Source organism: Magnolia sinica, chromosome 10, assembly GCF_029962835.1.
Source record: "Magnolia sinica isolate HGM2019 chromosome 10, MsV1, whole genome shotgun sequence".
NCBI classification, from domain to species: Eukaryota; Viridiplantae; Streptophyta; class Magnoliopsida; order Magnoliales; family Magnoliaceae; genus Magnolia; species Magnolia sinica.
In genome coordinates this window covers 5,503,070-5,524,460 of record NC_080582.1, presented here as the reverse complement: position 1 = coordinate 5,524,460, position 21,391 = coordinate 5,503,070, and the positions used below count along the sequence as shown (strand labels likewise).

The 21,391-nt window shown below is 42.3% G+C and overlaps 1 non-coding gene across 1 annotated transcript; it reads right to left on the bottom strand.

Annotated features, from left to right (window-relative positions):
* Window positions 1-1,358: 1,358 nt before the first annotated feature.
* Window positions 1,359-1,465, bottom strand: LOC131217714 (small nucleolar RNA R71). Its single transcript, XR_009157306.1, has one exon. It is a non-coding gene; the product is annotated as a small nucleolar RNA R71 (small nucleolar RNA).
* Window positions 1,466-21,391: the final 19,926 nt, after the last annotated feature.

Sequence of the window (21,391 nt, the reverse complement as noted above, 5' to 3'; positions counted from 1 at the left end):
TTCTACTTGGTTTCATATAACGTACAGGTATCAGTCCCTGTGGATTCGACCTCGGTCTTACCGAGTTTATTACTACATCACAACCCTATACTTGGGGAGTGAACAAGTTTTTGGCGCCGTTGCCGGGGACTGACGGTTACGTTTTTCTGAAATTAATTAGTTTTAGAATTAGGTTAGGATTAGGATTTTACTTACTTTAGGATAGAAGTTTTTATTTTATTCTATTTTTAGAACTTAACCTGTTTTCCTGTTTTGTAGGATCCTGACATAAGTTCTAAATTGGTAATTCCTTCCTAATCTCTCTCTCTTTCTACCTTTTAGAAACTAGGGTAGTTATTTCCCTTTCTAGAAAAATCCTCTAATTTTCGAAACTTTTCTCTTTTGTTTTTCACTTTCTATTTTTAACTCTTTTTAAAATCTAATTTGTTTCCTCATTTATTTTTAGGATTTTTGTTTAGAAACTAACCTTCCTATTTGGTAGGCCTTTAAGATAGAAATTTCTAATTTGGTAAGCTCTTTCCCTACTTCCTATCTTTCAGTTCTCTTTTAATAATCTACTTTCTAGTTTAGATCTTTCCTAATTTATTTTAGAAATCTCCACTTTCTTGTAAGAATTCCTTCTTTTAGAAATTAATTTACTGCTATTTTTCTTTTTAGAATCTAACTTATTTTTGTTTTATTTTGTAGGTTTTTAACTTAGGACTTCAATTTGGTAATTTCTTTCCAACCCTCTCCTTCTTTCTAGATTTTCTTTTCCTTTCTTAGGATTAGGTTTTTAATTGAGGGCTGCGAGTGTTTTCATGCCCAAGTGGGCCCATGGCGACACTCGACGTCTCTTGACTGAAGGAGGATTGGTTGAGGGGTTGACTATCCATCGCAGGACTAGACACCGCTCAAAATCCCCTGAGTTAACTGAGGTTATGGCTGAAGACCAACCTCCTCTACTTCCACCTAGGGTGGAGGATACACAAGATGAGAATGAGGTGCAACAGGCACCCTCGCCTCGTACTTTACGAGATTTTCTACAACCGGTGGGAGTGAGTACGCCCTCATGCATGATTTTTCCTGAAAACACAGGACAAATGGACATCAAGCCAGGAGTTATCCAACTCCTTCCCAAATTTCATGAACTTGAATCTGAAAGTCCATATTTACATTTGAAAGAGTTCGATGAGATTATAGCTACATTATGTTTTCCTAATGTATCTGAGGATACAATTAGGTTGAAACTCTTTCCTTTTTCCTTAAAAGAGAAAGCTAAGACGTGGTTACATTCACTGCATCCTAGATCCATTGGCACATGGAACGATATGCAGAGGGAATTCATAAAAAAATTCTTCCCACATCATAAAACGATTACCCTCAGAAAAGCGATCATGAACTTTGCCCAAAAGGAAGATGAAACATTCTTCCAATGTTGGGAAAGGTTCAAAGATTTGGTCAGTTCATGCCCACAACACGGGTTTGAAACGTGGCGCATTACAAATTTTTTCTATGATGGACTGACATCTTCCATGCGCCAAATGGTCGAGACAATGTGTAATGGAGAGTTCATTAATAAAGATGTCGACGAGATATGAGACTACCTCGACAGTTTGGCTGAAAAAACACAATCTTGGGACTATTACCCAAAGTCGAACACCATGTCTAGGCCAACTCAATTAAAGGAAAAAGGTGGATTATATCTCTTGAAAGAAGAGGATGATCTCAAGTGTAAAGTGACTACGCTCATAAGGAAAATTGAGGCCATGGAAGGAAAGAAGGATAAGGTCAATGAAATTGTTTGCGGCATCTGTGATTACAACATTCACACAACTGAAAACTGTCCTACAATACCTGCCTTTCGAGGAGTGTTGAATGAACAAGCCAATGCCGTAAATAATTATCAAAGACCTTTTACTGGACCTAACTCTAACACATACAATCCTGGCTGGAAAAATCATCCAAACTTCAGTTGGAGAAATGGACAAACGGCGACTCCTCCAGGTTTCTTCAATCAAAATCCAAATCAAGTGAAACCTCAAGAGGAACCGGTTCAAAATCCCATACAAGAGCTGGCTCAGGCAATGCGGGGAATTACAGATTTTATGCAAAAGATAGATTCTCGTATGACGGTTATAGAAAAGGGGATGCTTCCTGCACAACCTATCCCCAATCCTAAACCGTAGTACGAGAATAATGATCCCAGCTCTTCAAATCAGATGGGGCATGCTAAATCCATCACCAATCTTAGGAGTGGGAAGATCATTGATAAAACTCTTCCGGTTAGGCCCGAAAAGCCTCAAGAACCAGAAGAGGACAACAATGATGGATCCAGTGATGCCCCACAAAAAGTAGAACCGGAACTTCTAGAGAAGCCAGTTGCTCCATTCCCCCAACGGTTGGTTTCACCAAAATCTCTCTCTAACTCTCAGGATATCCTAGAGGTGTTGAAACAGGTGAAAGTCAACATTCCTCTACTTGATGTCGTTAAACAGATACCTTCATATGCCAAATTCCTAAAAGACTTATGCACGACCAAGCGACGGAAAATTATTCAAAAGAAAATCTTCTTGACTGAGAAAGTGAGTGCCATCCTAAAGCAAGACGTGCCGCAGAAATTCAAGGATCCCGGTAGCCCAACCATATCATGTGTAATCGGGAACCATCGAATTGATCACGCACTTCTTGACTTAGGAGCGAGCGTCAATTTGATTCCCTACTCGGTATACAAACAGTTAGGTTTGGGTGAATTAAAACCCACCCTAACCACACTACAACTTGCTGATCGCTCTGTTCGTGTACCAAGAGGGATAATTGAGGATGTGTTAGTCCAGGTCGATAGATTTTACTACCCTGTAGATTTTATCATCCTGGACACCGAACCCATCAATAACATGAGCACTCAGATTCCCGTCATTCTTGGTCGCCCATTCCTCGCCACGTCAAATGCAATTATCAATTGCAGGAATGGTATCATGACTATGTCTTTTGGAAATTTGACATTGGAGTCAAACATTTTTTTCAATAACGGCAGCAACGCAGAGGATGATGACGATTTCCACGACATTAACATGATTGACTCTTTCGTGGAAGATACGACACCTCTAACCTTATCCTCCGACCATCTGGAGACGTGCCTGGCCCACTCCCATGATTTCGATGATGACATGATTAGGGAGACATGTGCCTTGCTTGATACTGCACCGGTACTTGAAGTTAACCGGTGGAGGCCACAATTTGAAGAATTACCACAAACCGATATAGTGCCTCTACCGTCTAACCTCAAGCCGCCGAAGCTTGACCTAAAACCTTTGCCCTCTGATTTGAAATATGCATATTTGGGTCAAGATGAGACATACCCGGTGGTGATCTCTGCCCACCTGGAGAAAGAACAAGAGAGTATGCTTATATCTACTCTCATTGAGCATAAAGGAGCCCTAGGATGGACGATAGCGGACCTCAAAGGAATCGATCCCTCGATTTGTACTCACCACATATATCTTGAGGATAATGCAAAAACCGCTCGGCAACCACAACGTAGACTAAATCCAAACATGAAGGAAGTGGTTAAGGCCGAGGTTCTTAAACTATTGGATGTGGGTATTATATACCCTATATCTGATAGTCAATGGGTGAGTCCAACTCAAGTGGTTCCTAAGAAGTCCGGAATCACCATCGTAGCCAATGCTAATAATGAACTCGTGCCAACTAGAGTCACTACTGGTTGGAGAATGTGCATTGACTACAGGAAGTTGAATACCGTCACGAGGAAAGACCACTTTCCTTTACCATTCATTGATCAGATCCTGGAAAGGTTAGCTGGTCATTCCTATTACAGTTTTCTTGACGGGTATTCGGGCTACAACCAGATAGAGATAGCCCCTGAAGACCAGGAAAAGACCACATTTACATGTCCCTACGGCACCTTTGCTTACCGAAGGATGCCATTCGGATTATGTAATGCCCCTGCCACCTTTCAGCGATGTATGCTTAGTATCTTTTCTGATATGGTAGGGCAATATCTAGAGGTCTTCATGGACGATTTCTCTGTTTACGGTCCATCTTTCAGCAAGTGCTTGGAAAGTCTTAAATGTGTGCTGAAAAGATGTGAAGAAAAGAACCTGGTACTTAATTGGGAGAAGTGCCATTTCATGGTTCAAAAGGGAATTGTCCTTGGGCATATCATCTCGTCCAAAGGAATCGAGGTAGATAAGGCAAAAATCGATCTTATCTCTAACCTACCTCCACCCAAGAACATCAGAGACGTGCGATCCTTCTTAGGACACGCGGGATTTTACAGGCGATTCATAAAGGACTTTAGTCTTCTCTCTCGTCCTTTATGTAATCTTCTTCAAAAGGATGCTCCGTACGAGTGGACTGAGCAGTGCCAGGAAGCTTTCACCAAGCTTAAGAGCACGTTAACCACTGCACCTATTATGCAGCCACCCGACTGGAGCCTTCCTTTTGAGCTTATGTGCGACGCCTCTGATTATGCTCTTGGGGCGGTTCTAGGCCAGAGAAAAGATAAGCGGCCCTACGTCATTCATTACGCAAGTAGAACTTTAAATTCTGCCCAGGTGAACTACTCGACTACGGAAAAGGAACTCTTAGCTGTAGTGTTCGCCTTGGACAAATTTAGGTCCTACTTGATCGGATCCAAGATCATTATCTACACAGATCATGCGGCACTTAAGTATCTTCTTTCGAAAAATGATTCTAAGCCCCGCTTGATACGATGGATCCTTCTACTCCAAGAATTTGATTTGGAAATTAAAGATAAAAAGGGAGTAGAGAACGTAGTGGCCGATCACCTTTCTCGCCTTAATACCTCTGATTCCCTTGAGGCGACCCATATCAATGACATGTTCCCTGAGGAACAATTGTTTAGAGTCTCCCATTCACCTTGGTTCGCTAATATTGCTAATTTTCTTATCACAGGTTCTATACTAACACATTGGACTGCGCAAGATAAGAAGAAATTCTTTACCAAGGTGTGCAACTTTTTTTGGGACGATCCATATTTATTTAAATATTTCCCAGATTAAATCTTAAGGAGATGTGTACCAGACGATGAGCATCAGAGCGTCATCTCCTTCTGTCACTCAGAGGCCTGTGGTGGTCACTTTTCTGCTAAAAAGACCACGGCCAAGATTCTGCAGTGTGACTTTTACTGGCCCACTATGTTTAGGGACACTCATGAGTTTTGCAAAGCTTGTGAGCGTTGTTCGAAATTGGGAGCATTGTCCCGTCGAAATATGATGCCTTTGAATCTCATTCTTATCATTGAAGCATTTGATTGCTGGGGCATCGATTTCATGGGACCATTCCCCCAATCGTTTGGGAATCTGTATATTTTGCTCGCCGTGGATTATGTCACTAAATGGGTCGAAGCGATTCCGTGTCGAAAGAATGACCATCGCACGGTCATTAAATTCCTAAAAGAAAACATCCTTTCTCGATTCGGAACGCCTCGAGCCATCATTAGTGATGGGGGCTCACACTTCTGTAATAAACCATTTGAGAGCTTAATGAAGAAATACGGTATCTCTCATAAGGTGAGCACCCCATACCATCCTCAGACAAGTGGACAAGCTGAGATTTTCAATAGGGAGATCAAACACATTTTGGAGAAAACGGTTAACCCAGATCGTAAGGATTGGTCAATCCGATTGACCGATGCCTTATGGGCATACCGTACTGCATTTAAAACTCCTATTGGAATGTCTCCCTTTAGACTTGTCTATGGGAAGGCCTGTCACTTGCCTGTGGAGCTGGAACATAAAGCGTACTGGGCGATCAAAAATCTTAATTTCAATCTGGACAACGCTGGCTCGCTACGCAAACTTCAATTGAATGAACTTGAAGAAATCCGGAATGATGCGTACGATAATTCGAGAATTTACAAGGACAAGATGAAAGCATTTCATGACCAACACATTTTGCGAAAATCATTCACGCCGGGTCAGAAGGTCCTTTTGTACAATTCTCGATTACATCTCTTTCCGGGTAAGCTTCGATCTCGTTGGACCGGCCCTTACATTGTTGTTACTATTTTTCCGCATGGGACCGTTGAGATAAGAGATCCCGACAATGGCAAGGAGTTTAAAGTCAATGGACATCGATTGAAACCATTTGTCGAGAAATTTGATTCAGAGGACATGTCCATGCCTCGACTGCTCCTGTTTACCAGGATTGATCTCCTAGTTATTTGGCGGACCCAGGTTATCAAGATTGATTAATTCATGGTCCATTCTTGTCTAGTTGAAGACGTTAAACTTAGCGCTCCTAGGACGCAACCCAAATTTTCATTCCATTTCACTTTTCTCATTCATTAGTTCAATGTTTGTGGGTAGCATTGCTGCAAACCCTCACGAGACTACAACTCGTCCACTAGGGGTAACCTAGGGGTTTAAAGGCTTGTTGCATACGCTAAATGCAATCGAGAGCACCTGCGAAAGTGGTATAGGTAGGATTGTATTTTTGTTATTTTATTTGTTGGTTTCTCTCTTGTGCTGACCGCTCTTACGTAGAAATCTTTGAAAAGCCTCTTGATTCTTTCGTTCAGGTACTATCTTTCCATCACTCTTATTTTTCCGTTGTCTCATGTGCATTGCATGTCTATTTCTTTTTTCATTGAGGACAATGTAGATTTTAGGTTGGGGGTGGGAGATTAGGTCACCTAATCAGCATTTTCTTGGTCTTGAACCAAAGTTGTGAAAATTTTAAAAAATTTTCTGACATTTTGTTGAAGTCGAAGTGATTTTGACGGCCATCTAGGGCACTTAGAATTTCAAGATGCGTGATGTTGGTACTTTATGACTCTTGGATTCAGTTATCTATTAAATTTTACAGCTAAGTTTGAATTATTAATCCATTATTAGAATTTGTAAACATTAATTGAGTCATAAATTCGCAGGACACATCTCGCTTGCATATTAAGGTTTCAGTTCGATATTAAAGGATTAACTTAGTAATCACTAAACATGAAAGGAACCAACTTAGAAAATTGAAAGGATTATGCTTTAATTATGAATGCATGAACTGAATTTATTCTTTAATGATTATTATAAGGAATATTTTTATTAGTCTTTAATAGTCCGTTGTGACTGAAATTACAATGGGTTTGCAATGGCTTTGAATATTTCTTTCCCTTTTTATGTTTAGGAGTCAGGAAGCCCTGTTGTTCATCATTGCTCCATGGGTATGGTAGGATGACAGTACCCTTCCTGATCTTCATACATTGTTGATTGGTTGGTAATTAGTTTAATCCTGTTGTTTGCTCTGTCTCCTGGGCATGGTTAGATGATGGAATCCATTCTAATTTATATACCTTTCATCTCTTGAGAACCAAATCAAGTAAGTTCAGTTTGAATTCCATATGCGAGCATAAGATCTCCCTGATCTTTACAAGTGGATCCTCTGAATCCCTAGTTTCCTTCCTCTGAATTACTTAAGTTTTAGATAATTATTCCACAAATTTTTTCCTAAATTTTATTTGATTTAGATAGCATCTTAGTCTAGTTCTAGTTCTACTTGGTTTCATATAACGTACAGGTATCAGTCCCTGTGGATTCGACCTCGGTCTTACCGAGTTTATTACTACATCACAACCCTATACTTGGGGAGTGAACACATGTCCCATATGGCTAGAGGCAACTGTATACCTTTTAAGACAGCAAGAGGAAGCCTGCCAATCTCTCATCTTTTATTCGCATGCGACACCATTATTTTCACAAATGGTAGCAACAGATCTCTTTCCACTTTGATGTCTTTCCTCAACAACTTCCTTGCGGTTTCAGGTCTGAAGATAAACAAGCAGAAAAGTAGCCTCCTGCTATCGAACAAAATGCTAGAAGGCTGCATCAGAGTCGTGGAAAGATTGTCAGGGATAGTAAGAGCCTCCTACCCCTTCGTTTATCTTGGTGTCCCTTTGTGTAGGGGCAGAGTTACGAAAGCCCTTCTCCAACCTATGCTTGATAAGATCTCCAATAAAGTAGAAGGATGGTAAGGTCATCTTCTAAACATGGCAGGTAGAGTAACTCTCATAAAACCTAACCAGAGCAGCATCTCAATTCACACGCTAACAGTGGTAAAAATGCCAAAAGGAACAATTGTTATCATGGAAAAGAGTTTTGCTGACTTCTTATGGGGCTGGGCAGAGGGTAAGAAAACACATCACTGGGTGGGATGGAAGAAGATTGCGACTCCAAGAGAAGAAGGTGGCTTAGGGATTAGCTCTCTACGGAACATCATGAAAACCATGCGAATGAAGATGGCCTGGTCAATCCTTTACGCCGAGAGAAAAGCCTATGGGGGGACTTCATGAGATCGAAGTACAGTCTTGACATCTCTTCTCCATCCAACCTCCACCGGCGTGCTTCCGAGTTCAAATGCTGGAAAGAAGTGATTAAATTTTTTGATTCGGTGGAAGAAAATTCTCAGATCCTTATAGGAGATGGAAACGACAATTTCTGGGCCTCAAAATGGACTGGGATAGGTCCCCTTCTCAAATGGGCCATGGGAACAATCCCTCCCAACCAACTCTAGCTGAAAGTTAATGATCTCCTAGGGCTAGATGGACTGCTGCCCAATGTGCATTGGCCTTCCCTCCTCCCCCCCAACGTCCTTCAACATGTTCTCGCTGAAGGGTAATCCACTCAAAATGGAGAAGATTACCCCATCTGGACCAGGGAAGAGTCAGGTACATTCTCCGTCAAATCTGCTAGTAAAATAATACACCCACCCGAAACAAGAAGATCTTGGGCGAAATGGGTTTGGTTCAATAAGGTTCCTCCAAAATTAGCAATTCTGATGTGGAAATTGTTGAATGGAGCAATCCATGTGGAGAATAGTGTCAAGAGGAAAGGTGTGCACTTAGCCTCTTGCTGTAACTGCTACAAGGAGGACAACTCCCGCCAAGAAGAATCGCTGGACCACCTCTTCTCAGCTGGATATCTAGCCAAGTGTTTGTGGTCCCACTTCTCCTCCCTCCTTTTTGTTTCCTTCCTTCTAGAGCAATCAACTACAGGCCGAGCATCTCAATAGTGGTCTACGACATCAGAAAATTCTTGCATTGGGATCCTTTGAGGTTTAGCTCCTACCCTCATCTTTTGGGAGATTTGGTTATCAAGAAATAGCAAATGTTTTGAGAATATCACAATCTTCGTGGACCGATCTATCCATAGGATTAAAGGTTGGTTCGCATGCATCTCATCCTCTTTCCCGTTTCCTCCTTCCAACGATCGAACCAACCGGGACGCGGTCAGGGACTTACATCTCCCATCTGTTTCAGAGAGCTCATCATTTATTTCCATAGTAAAATGGGATAAGCGAAAGGAAGGATGGTTGAAGTTGAATGTCGATAGTTCCTCTCAAGGAAACCTGGGTCCATCCGGTTGCGGTGGAGTTTGTAGGGATGATAGAGGTAATTGCTTTCGCCAAAGGCTACAGAATCAGTTCAAACTTCCAAGTGGAGGCCAAAGCAATGGTGGACAGCCTTAGCCTATGCATGGATCAAGGCTTCCTTAGGGTGGTCGTAGACAATGACTCGATTGTGGTGGTGGACCTGTTCTCGAAAGATGTCCAAGTCCCGTGGAAGGTCTTTTATAGGAAAAGGCGTTAGGAAGATTTTAAGAACGCAACCAATATCTCGATCGTTCACATCCCAAGGGAGGCCAACAGAATAAAATAACGGATAGCCTTGCCTAGGGGTGTACATCGAGTTGAACCGAGTCGAGCTGGCCTCAGCTCAACTCGGATCGGCCACTAGCTGCGAACTTGGCTCGGCTCGGTTTGGTCAGCAGCTCAAGCCAGCTCGGGCCGAGTTCGAGCCAAGATCAAGCCGAGTTCGTCATTGAGGCATTTTCACAAACACTTGGACTGCACCTTCAAAATCTCACTGTATTTGAGATAGTAGCAATGGTTTTATAGGTATTTTATCAAACACCTTCTAAGCAACATAAAAATCAAGAAAAAAAGGGTGTTGGTTTCATATACATACATTCCTTGCCACCGGCTACACTTCTTTGAGCCATTTCATCAAACACTCGGTGAGCAACATCAATATCAAAGTCATTGAGTCACCGAACTGGTTCGATCCGAGTTTGATTTGAGGTGGGTTCGATCCGAGCCGAGTCGAGCTAGGGCCAGCTCGAACTCATTTTCGAGGTAAAAAAATCAACTCGACTCAGCTCAAACTCAGCTTTGAACCAGGTCGAGTCGAGCTTTTTCGAGTGGAGTCGAGCGAGCTAACCAAGCTAGCTCGGTTCGTGTACACCCGTAGCCTTGCCTGCCTAGGTAGCGCTGACCAACATGACAGGCTCCTTACTTACCCTTCCTTCCTTACCCTTCCTCAGCAGAGGGGGATCTGGTTCTGGACAGGTCTGGTCTGGGAGTGGTCAGGATCAGTCCTAATCCTTCCACCTTTTCTTAGTTCTTTTGTTCTTAGAAGGCTACGATCCTCTTCCACTTTTTCTAGCGGAGGCCAGCCCGAAACTGTAACGTTGCTGTATAGTTCCCTCAATCCGATATAGAGATTTTGAGAGAAAAAAAAATAAAAATGCCCAGCTAATATTATGTTGTATTGTGATGCCTCAAGCACAAAACCATTTGTAATATTTTCCACGTTCCTATCCCGTGAAATCCCATATACGGATATTGAAAAAAAAAAATTTCTTCTCTTGCACGTGAAGGCAAAAGTACAGGCACGTCTCTCGATGCTAAGAGTAATTTGGTCCCGGCAAAAAACAATAAAATGTCGAGAAGTATTTTATTTATTTATTTATTATTATTTTTAAGTAAAAAAGAAGAAGAAAAGGGGTAGACACGCACTTGGACCATACCCTGGGCCATTTTGATAAAGGCACTTAAAAAAAAATAAAAAATAAAATCTATTACCGCTCATGACGCTTCACTGTGTTTCTAACTTATCATGTTATTTGTACTGATGCATTTCTATATTTATGATATTAATGGATTAATAGAGTATCGTTGGACCAATGGTCGGCATAAGTGGGGCCATGGTTAAATGATCTTGACCATTGGTCTAATAGGCCTTGTCTTTTGTTGTGTGGTTGACGTACAGTGTTTCCATTACATGGGCGGGGAAGGGAACTGATGCGCCTTGGAAATTCCCCGGGTGGTCCTCCACGTCCTCGTCGAAGTCCACCGATTAGCGTATCCAAACCTATCAATCCTGAGAATCCTCCCTACCATCAACGCACACCGGAGCAGAGTCCAACTAGTCCTGGGAATCCTCCAAACAGCGAACGCATACCACCGGAGCAGAGTCCAAATACTCCTGGGAATCCTCCTGACAGCAATTTCACACCACCGGATCAGAGTTCTACTACTCCTTGAAATCCTCCCTATAGCTAACGGTCGCCACCGGAGCAGATGTCCCATGTAACTATATGGATCTCTCTCTCTCTCTCTCTCTCTCTCTCTCTCTCTCTCTCTCTCTCTCTCTCTCTCTCTCTCTCTCTATATATATATATATATATCAAATAACAATATGGATATCAGCTAGTAGTAATATTAATCGGTTCTTACAACGTGGCCTATCTTGTAGATCACATCCCGCGGTCGTGCGGTCAGATCTTCCAATCATTGGAAAGTTTGGGGCGGTTCCATTCAAAATGGCATCGTCTGGATGATGGAACCATCAGCTCTGCTTGTAAAAACCAGAATATTGTGCATTTATTTTATGCCTTCAAAGATTGTGATCCTGCCTTGGGGTGGTAATGAGTCAGCTGCTTTTGTCAGTCTGGTGAGTCGAAGAACATGTGACCCATTTAAGTGGATGGGTTTGACTAGGTTTGAAACCTTTGACAAGAGCATATTACTTGACCCTCCCATGCCCAAAATAAACTATTTAAGGGGTCGTTTGGATGCCTGTAAAGTCCTTTTAAGTTGTAATGGAATCATGTGTAATATTACATGGACTGTTTGGATGCATGTATTTGCCTGTAATGCACTTACATGTTGTAAACATATTACAAATTTTAGTTCTAATATGAAACATGATAAAAAGCCTTGTTTCGTATTACAAGTATCATCTTTACACCTAAAAATGCATTATACATATTAGAACACAATGGGTAATATACACTCATGATAAATGGGCTCCACTATAATGTTTATGGTACATCGAATTTATTCATTATGTACTTTCCTTGATGCTCTCTTATTGCCCTAAAAAAACAACTCATCCATTGTCAAATGGACCATATGAGGGGAGGATATGATGTCCACCATTAAAAACTATTAGATTGCATTTGGGGCTTATTATTGATATCGAGCGTGTCAAAGATATGTTCCTAGCATGGTTGGGCCAAAAGAAGGTTGAACGTAAATTGACTGTAACTTTCGATCCGAGTATCCCTATGGGTCGCACAACTTATCAATCTTCACTGAAATGGGCCATCCGAGGTGAACCGGCCCATAAAGTTGGTGGCATCTATCCATTACGTCTAAAACTAGGCGCTTTCATCTCAAAATTGAATTTTTATGAAAAAAAATACTATTTTTAGTAATTCTGAATTTTTAAATATTTTCTTATTTTTAGAATCTTAGATTTTCTTTATTTTTTGGAATAACTTGTAATTATGCTAGACTCTTCCAAGAAAAGTTTATTTAGAATTTTTTTTTTTTTAGAAATTAGGCTTTAGAATAGTTTCAATATAATTAAGATTTTTATTAAAGTTAGAAATTTCCCATTTTTGGCAATTGCGAATTTTAGTTATTATTATTATTATTTTATTAATGATGTAATAAGCACATATAGATTAGTCAATCAATCAATCAATTTTGAATTTTATAAAATTTATTTGCTATTTTCTTGTTCTTTTCCTCGTGGATTCAAGGAATCTCTCTAAGAAATCCAGAGAAGTTTCGTGGATTCAAAACAGTTAGCCTCATAAGTAAGATGGTGCTTGACCTCACGTCCTTCCCTGTGTCAATTATGATGGGTGGAAGACATCCAATGAGTTTAGTGTTTAGTGTCTGTATGCTTTAATGCTTTTTGAGAGTCCTACAAAAATCAAGTCTTTTTATAGGATTTGTTGATTTCCAAGGATTCACTGCCAAACTCTATAGTATGAGTACATACTTTATTCATGCTAGACGCTTTCCAGGCTAGCCAAACATATAATTTGTTTACTGCAAACAAATTATCAATTAAAAGTTAATTGCAGTAGCATGTAAACCAATTACATCTAAACTCTTTTCGGGTACAATGGGTTTCCAACTAAAAAAACTACCCGCATCCATACGAACCCTAATAGAATATAGGTACAGACATAAATGTGGTGCATTTACCTCCAGAATATGCTAGCTAAATTGGATCTGGTTAGGCAAATCTTTTTCCACATATGCCCCTCTTTAGAAATAAGCTGGATCGTATTGGGTCAAGTTAGTCGGTCAAAAAAAAAAAAAAAGAAAAAAAGAAAAAAGGAAAAAGAGAGCTAGATCGTTAGGTTGGCAAGTTTGACCAATTTATAATTACATGGGTTGGACCGTACCTTGGGCCCAACATATTATCTATGCATCATCAACTCTATCCACCAGGTGAGCTCTGGTGCCAAAAATCAGCTAGATCCACTGGTCAATTACGGCACATCAGAGGTAACAACAGGGATGGTTCACCAACCATAGGCTTGTGCGTGGGGCCACCATTATGTGTGCATTTTCTTTATCAAACCGTTAATATTTTGTGAATCACTATGATGAAGATTAGATACAAAATTTAGCTTGAAATAAAACTCAAGTGGGCCATACGGTGTGACCTTAGAAGTTGGTTTAGGCGAAATTTCCATTGTTTCTGTTGGTGTGACTCATATAGGATTTTTATACGACTTATATTTGATATGTACTCTGAAAATAAGGATTCTCACTTGATGGATGGAGTGGATTTGACTTATACAATATGAATTGTCCTACAAACCTTGGGTGTTTGACACTATGCATAAAACAGTTGTAGATTATTCCCATCCATTCCCCTTGGGCCTGGTTTTTAGACTCAGCTACTCAGTACCGAGTCAAGTCGTGATTCGCCCAAGTTCAGTGTGACTCATGGGGAGGACTAATGGTATCTAACTGGACCACCGAGCACCGTATCAGAGTAAGGCTTAAAACCATGGCTTGGGGTTGATGAATTTAGGTGCATCAGAAAAGTCATAGGGCAATCGCCAGTGCTTGGTTCGAGTCAAAATTCTTGGACCATTTGGTAAATGGGTTGTGCTCGGGCTGACCCGGGCCTTACCGGAACACACCCATTGCCACCTCTAAAGCTCATTGAATGTTAACTTTGAAAGGGCAAACAATAGTTCAACATACAATGTTGCTATTTTATTAAAGCGTGCCTTACTTGAAGTAGTGTTACTCAGCTTCATCTAACGTGTTAACGCATGGGGTCCACATGCAGATATGATCGGAACTGTCCATATTCTTAGTGCTCCCATGAATGGACCACAATGTACCATCCCCATCTTAACCGTTCCCTGTGGCGTGGCCCACCTGAATTTAGATCAGCCTAATTTCCTGGCACCAAGGAGAACATGAGAGGTCCTTGAAACGTTCATGAAATCCACTCCAACCATTAGATCTATAATGACAATTTTTCTTTAAGCTCAAAAACCATGCAGATTCATCATTCAGTTGGGCCACATCAAGGAAAACAGTGGGAGAGGCGACCTCTACCGTTGAATTTTTACATGGCCAATTATAATGTCCATATGAAATCCACTCCAACCATTGGATGACTTGTAAAATTAAATTCATTCATGGGACTAAAAAAATTACGTCTATAAGTGACTTATGTGGGCCGCGCCAAGTCCAACAGTTTCGATGGTAGGCATCCCCTGTACTATTTCTACGCATGTGGTTGTCCACCTGAATTATGGATGTTACTGATTTTTTATCCTCATGACTAAATTCTCGTCATGCACCTAATGGTCGGAGTGGATTACACATGCACATCGATGTGTGTTAATGGTACGCCTTCCACATGCGTTTTTTGAAAAACAAATAATAAATAGATAAAAAGCGCTGATGCTGATCTTGATTATCCGGGAGGAAAGCTCCTGTGGTCCACTTTATTGTATCAGACAAAAATCATGACATTGTAGAGCAAAGACTTAGACTATCACGCCCGTGGAAAACATGGGTCTATTCTCCCCAAAATAGACCATATGTGGGCCACGCATGCATGTTGACCTTATAAAGTCACCTATAATCATGGCATTCCCCTCACCAAAGGGAAAGTTTGTGCTCCTCTCATGATGCCCCTAGCCCAGAAAATTTTAGGAAGAATGGAAGGTTGGGAAGCTAAAATTCTAAACCCGGTAGCCAAATTGATCCTCATCAAACATGTGTTATCTAGCATCCACATCCATATCATGTCGACGGTGAACATTCCTAAAGCTACGTGCAAGTTGCTCGAATCAGGGTTGGCTAACTTCTTTTGGGGGTCTGGGAATGGAAAAAAGAAGAAACATTGGGTGAGATGGTCGAAGATCTACTACCCCACGGCAGAGGGAGGGCTTGGCATAAGAAGCATGGAGGACGTTATGGCAACATGCAGAATTAAAATGGGGAGAAATCTTCATGAAAGAAAATCTCTATGGGCAAAACTTATGACTACCAAGTATATTAGTAAATTCATTTGCTCAAGAGGGATAAACACGGCGGCGAACTCTACAGTCTGGAAGGAGATATCCAGATCCCTTTCCATTGATACCATCCACTCTAAATGGCTCCTAGGAGAGGGAAGAGTGAATTTCTGGACCCAAAATTGGTCTGGAGAAGGATTTCTAGCTTCATGTCTGGTCCTATCCCTGCTCATCTCAAGGATGCATCGGTCAGAGATTTTCTCTCCTCCCCCAGCAGAATTCGATGGCAAGATCTCCAAGATTTTCTTCCCCATCCAACTATCCAGCTGCTCAAGAGCTGCCCTGTTCAACTGTCAAGCAGAGAAGACGTCTTAGCTAGGGATATAACAACGTCAGGCAAATTCTCGCTGAAATCGGCCTGGAATGGCATTCGTCAACAAAGGCAAAAGGCCCCATGGGCTCGGTGGGCTTGGAATGATATTCTCCCACCCAAAATTGGCATCTTTATTTGGAAAATCATGCATCAGGCCATTCCAATGGACGATGCAATAAAGAATTCAGGTGTGTGTTTGGAGTGCGAGTGCTACTGCGCTGAATGCGGCCCCACGATGGTCCATCTTTCTCCGATCAGGGGTGCTGATAAGCTCGGCAACAGCCAATCCACACGTCTCACCTGATGGGATTTCCTCGCAGGCTCAATCGGTCGTGAGCCTCACTCAACCGGTCGTGGGTGGCGCTCGACCGGTCGAGTGGGTCTCGACTCAAAGTCCAGTGACCATCTGATTATTTTCTCCGAGGTGTTCGACCAGTCGAGGGAGGTGCGGTTGTTCCTCCCGTGGTAGCTGATGACGGGGGAGTACAGTAAGGTGCAAAGGATGAGGGAGTTCCTATAAAAGATGGACCGGGAGAGCAGCCCCCACTTGATCCACCTGTTGAGCCACAAGTGAGGAGGTCATATAGGGATAAACAATCGTCCAAGAGGTACTCGCCGCATGAGTACATTATGTTGACTGATGAGAGAGAGCCAGAAGATTATTTTAAGGTCCTAGCTAACGAGCATAAAGGGGAGTGGTTGAAAGCTATGCGAGAGGAGATGAAATCCTTGCATAAGAGCCACACCTATGATATGGTGAAATCGCTTAAGGGCAAGAAAGCTTTGAACAACAAGTGGGTGTTCAGAAAGAAGGTAGAGCAAAAGAATTCACAGATGAGGTTCAAGGCCAGACTTGTGGTGAAAGGGTTTGGTCAAAGGAAAGGCATAGACTTCGAGGAGATATTCTCACCAGTGGTGAAGATGACATCTATTCAGGTGTTTCTTGGGTTGGCGGCTAGCATGAATTTGAAAATAGAGCAGTTAGATGTTATAACTGCATTTCTCTATGATGACCTGGAAGAAGAGATCTACATGCATCAACCAGAAGGATTCGAAGTCAAGGGTAATGGGTATATGGTGTGTAGGCTAAGGAAGAACTTGTATGGGCTGAAACAAGCTTCACGGCAATGGTACAAGAAGTTCGACTCGTTCATGTTGAAGCATCAATATGATAGAACAGAGTTGGACCACTGTGTGTTTATGCGCAAGTTCTCAGATGGTGATTTCTTAGTTCTGCTATTATATGTTGATGACATGCTCATCATGGGAAAAGACATTAAAAAGATCGAAAGGCTGAAACAGGAGTTGGGCAAGTCATTTGAGATAAAAGACTTGGGCACGGTTAAACAGATTCTAGGAATGGAGATAACTCGTGACAGAAGCAGCAAGAAGCTTTGGCTGTCACAAGAGCAGTATATTGAGAAAGTCTTGGAGCGGTTCAATATAAATGCATCAAAGTCGGTCAATACTTCACTAGATGGTCACTTCAGATTGAGCGACAGGCAGTGTCCTAAGACGAAGGCAGAGGTGGATGAGATGTAGAAGATACCCTACGCATCAGCAGTAGGAAGTTTGATGTATGCTATGGTGTGTACACACCCAGACATAGTATATATGGTTAGTGTTGTCAGCCGGTATCTTACCAATCCTGGCAAAGAGCATTGGACAACGATGAAATGGATACTGCGGTATTTAGGAGGCTCATCCAGCTTAAGCCTATACTATGGTGATGGTAAACCTGTGTTAGAGGGCTACATAGATACAGATATGACAGGTGACATAGACTCCAGGAAGTCTACATCAGGGTTCATGTTCACGTTTGCAGGGAGAGCGATCTCTTGGCAGAGCAAGCTACAGAAGGTTGTAGCATTGTCGACGACAGAGGCTGAGTACATTGCGGTCACAGAGGCATATAAAGAGATGCTTTGGATGAAAAGATTCCTATATGAACTTAGCCTGAAGAAAGAGGAGCACGTGGTTTATTGCGATAGTCAGAGTACTATACACTTGAGTAAGAATCCAAGTCAGCATTCCAAGTCGAAGCACATAGAAATTCGGTACACTGGATCAGGGATACTTTGGAACAAAAGGTGTTATAGCTTGAGAAGGTCCACGTGGAGGATAATGGGTCAGACATGATGACCAAGGCTTTGCTCAAGGGCAAGTTTGAGGTTTGTAGAAACTTGGCTGGCTTGAAGAAGATGAATCCCTCTTAGGTCGAAAAGGGGGAGTTTTGATAGGATTTCCTCCCAGCTCGACCGGTCGTGAGCCTCACTTGACCAGTCGTGGGTGGCGCTCGACCGATCGAGTGGGGCTCGACTTAAAGTCTAGTGACTATCTGATTATTTTCTCTGAGGTGCTCGACCAGTCGAGTGGGCCGCTCGACCAGTTGAGGACCCTGCTCGACCAGTCGAGGTTATGCAGAATTCGTTCCGCGATTTTGTGCGGATTGCGAATTTTTGAGGTTCTTTCACAAGGGGTGCGAAAAGGAGTTTCTTAAACTATAAATAGGAGGTACCTAGGGCTTTCTAGGCAGAACAAGAGCGTTTTCTAAAACTTTACAAGGGTTTGCTAAAGGATTTAGGGCTATCAAAGGTATGAGAGAGAGAGAGAGAAAGTGAGAGAGGAAACTTGTAGAAGGGAGGTTCTGCTCGTAGAGGTGATCTACTGTGCACTTGATATCTCAATGCTTTTACGACATCGTAATTGGTTAGATCTTTTTATTTTTCTTTTATTCTCTTATTATTTATCTACTCTTGCGTGAGTGAAGAAGGTTGTAACGTTCTACTTCATAGTGGATTGTTGATCTAGACGAGGTTCCGTGGTTTTTACCTCTTTAAGGGTTTTCCACATAAAAATCTCTTGTGTGGTGTGGTTTATGCTTTGATTTATTTCATTGCTTTATTATCCCATAATTCTGGTTTGTTCAGGGAGGCTAGATCCTAAGGCTTTGTGCAAGGCCCCTAACATCACCATCACTAACACCTTTTATCCAGGAGCCTAGATATGGTCAGTTTGGATCAGCAGGTCCAATCGTAAATTCTCCAAGTTATTTTTCCTCTCCAACAATTCCAGTCCAGGGGCTCTGATGCTAACCGCAATGTCTCTCCCCCCCAATCTCCGCCCAATGTTTTCAGTGCTGCTGACACCATGCTGACCCATGGCACGCTGATCAGGCCTTCTTAACGTCAACCTACTGATGAGTAGCAATTGCGCCTGATTTCGCCCTCAGCGCATGGTGAAGAGTCATTGGACCATCTCCTCTGTTTTGGTTGGATTGATGCTAAAGTTTGGATGCATTTCCACCAGATTTTTGATGTGCCTCTCATCCCATCTCAGATCATCATTCAGAAAATCATTTTCTGGTCAACAAGGGCGTCAAATTCCTCTCGTATCAAGAGGCTCTTGGGTCTGGCCCTTGCACTCATTTCCTAGGAACTATGGTTAAGCTGCAACGCATCGTGATTTGATGGAGTTAGAATGTGTACTCATACAGTTATTGCAAGGGTTTCCAGATGGATGCAGGAACTGGGAAACCACTTGCCTGACAATGTCCCAACGTCCCTCAGGGACGAAGCCGCTCGTCAAGATCTTCATCTGAATAGGGGTAAAGTCACATTTTCTATTAGCTCTTCGGCAGTCAAATGGACGAAACCCCCCCACGGCTGGGTGAAGTTGAACGTGGATGGTTCTTCTCAGGGGAATCCGGGAGAAAGTGGTGGTGGAGTCTTTTTTTTTTTTTATAATAAAGATTGCCTCGAGGGCTACTCATATAACCGTAGAAAAGACCAATTACATTCGGGGGATCCCTAGGAATAAAAGACCCTAGGGGAAGCCTATCATAAAGCAAACTAACTGTGCAAAACTAACCAACAAAAAGGCCCATAGACGAAAGGCGGAGACAAAGAAAAATGCCTCGATTATCTCCTAACCTCCCCAGACCCTTCCCTAAGGGCGCCCAACCCCACCTTATCAAGAAAAATGAGCCCTCTAACTTGGGCCGGGAGGTCCCCCTAGTTACCCAACATCATGGACGTTTGCTCTTTACTAACCCAACGAGCCATAGCATCCGCCGCCCTATTGCCTTCCCTGAAGATATGAAGAAATTGGAACATTCCTTTACACTTGAGCCCATTAATCCTGGTGATCCAATACCCCCATTTCCAACCGGGGCTGGAATTCCCGCACAAGACGTTCACCACAATCTGAGAGTCCAATTCCACCTCCACCCTAACTAGACCACTGGCTAGACACTTCTCCATCCCATCATGGATAGTCCTCAACTCCGCATTGACATTAGATCCAACCCCATAACCCGCAGCAAAAGCGAACATAAATTCACCCTTGTCGTCTCTACATACACCCCTGCCACCCGAGTTACCCGGATTGCCCAACGCTGATCCGTCCATGTTCATCTTCACCCAACCGAAATGCGGTTTGGCCCATCTCACAACCAAAGGGAGGTTGGAATAGGGATACTGATGTCTACCCCCCTGATCATGACTAGTCAGCCCATCCAGCCAGTCAGAAAATTTGCCTGTAGCATTTCCACGACTACTAGAAGAATTCCTTAGAATCCGGCTGTCCTGAGTGGAGGAGTCGTTAGAGACTATAAAGGTCGGGTTATTTTTACCTTTCATAGGCATTATGGCATTGCTTCCAACACGATTGCTGGGGTTCAGGCTATCTTGTAAAATGGATTAACGGTTTACACCCAACATAAAATAGGTGTTATAAATGATTCCCATCAATTCCCCTTGGCCTGGCGTGACTCAGATCGGAATCAACTCGATCCGTATCAAGTCACGACTCGCCTGAGCCAGGTCTGACTCAGGGGGACGACTCATGGTATTTAACCGGGCCACCTAACATCTAATCAGAGTAAAGTGTTGAAACCATGGCTTGGGTTTGATGAATTTAGGTGAATCGCAAAAGCCATAGGGCAATGGGTAGTGGACCAGTATCGAGCCAGATTCCTTGGACCAGTTAGTGAATGAGCTGTGATTGTGCTGACCCCACCACCACCACCTCTAAATTCATGCCTAGATATTCGGTTGGCAAAGCAAACAACGGTCCAACATACTTTCCTATCTTTGCTATAATATTAAATTAGAGAATGTCTAACTTGAGCTGCATGTTACTCAGGTTCATCTAACATCTGTTAACGCACATGGGGTCCACATGTAGAGATGATTGGAATGGTCTATCTTTCCGGTGCTCCCATGAATGGACCACAGTGTAAAATGCTTCATAGATGATTGTAACTATCAATATATGTTTTGAGTTGCACATGAACTTCTGAGAATTAATCTTCTTGCGTGGTCACCATTCATCTATATACATTGATGGTCAGGCTTATCATTTTCAATGAGTTTTATGCAACATGGTTCATCTACAAAGATACCAATGGTTCCGATCATCCAACAAT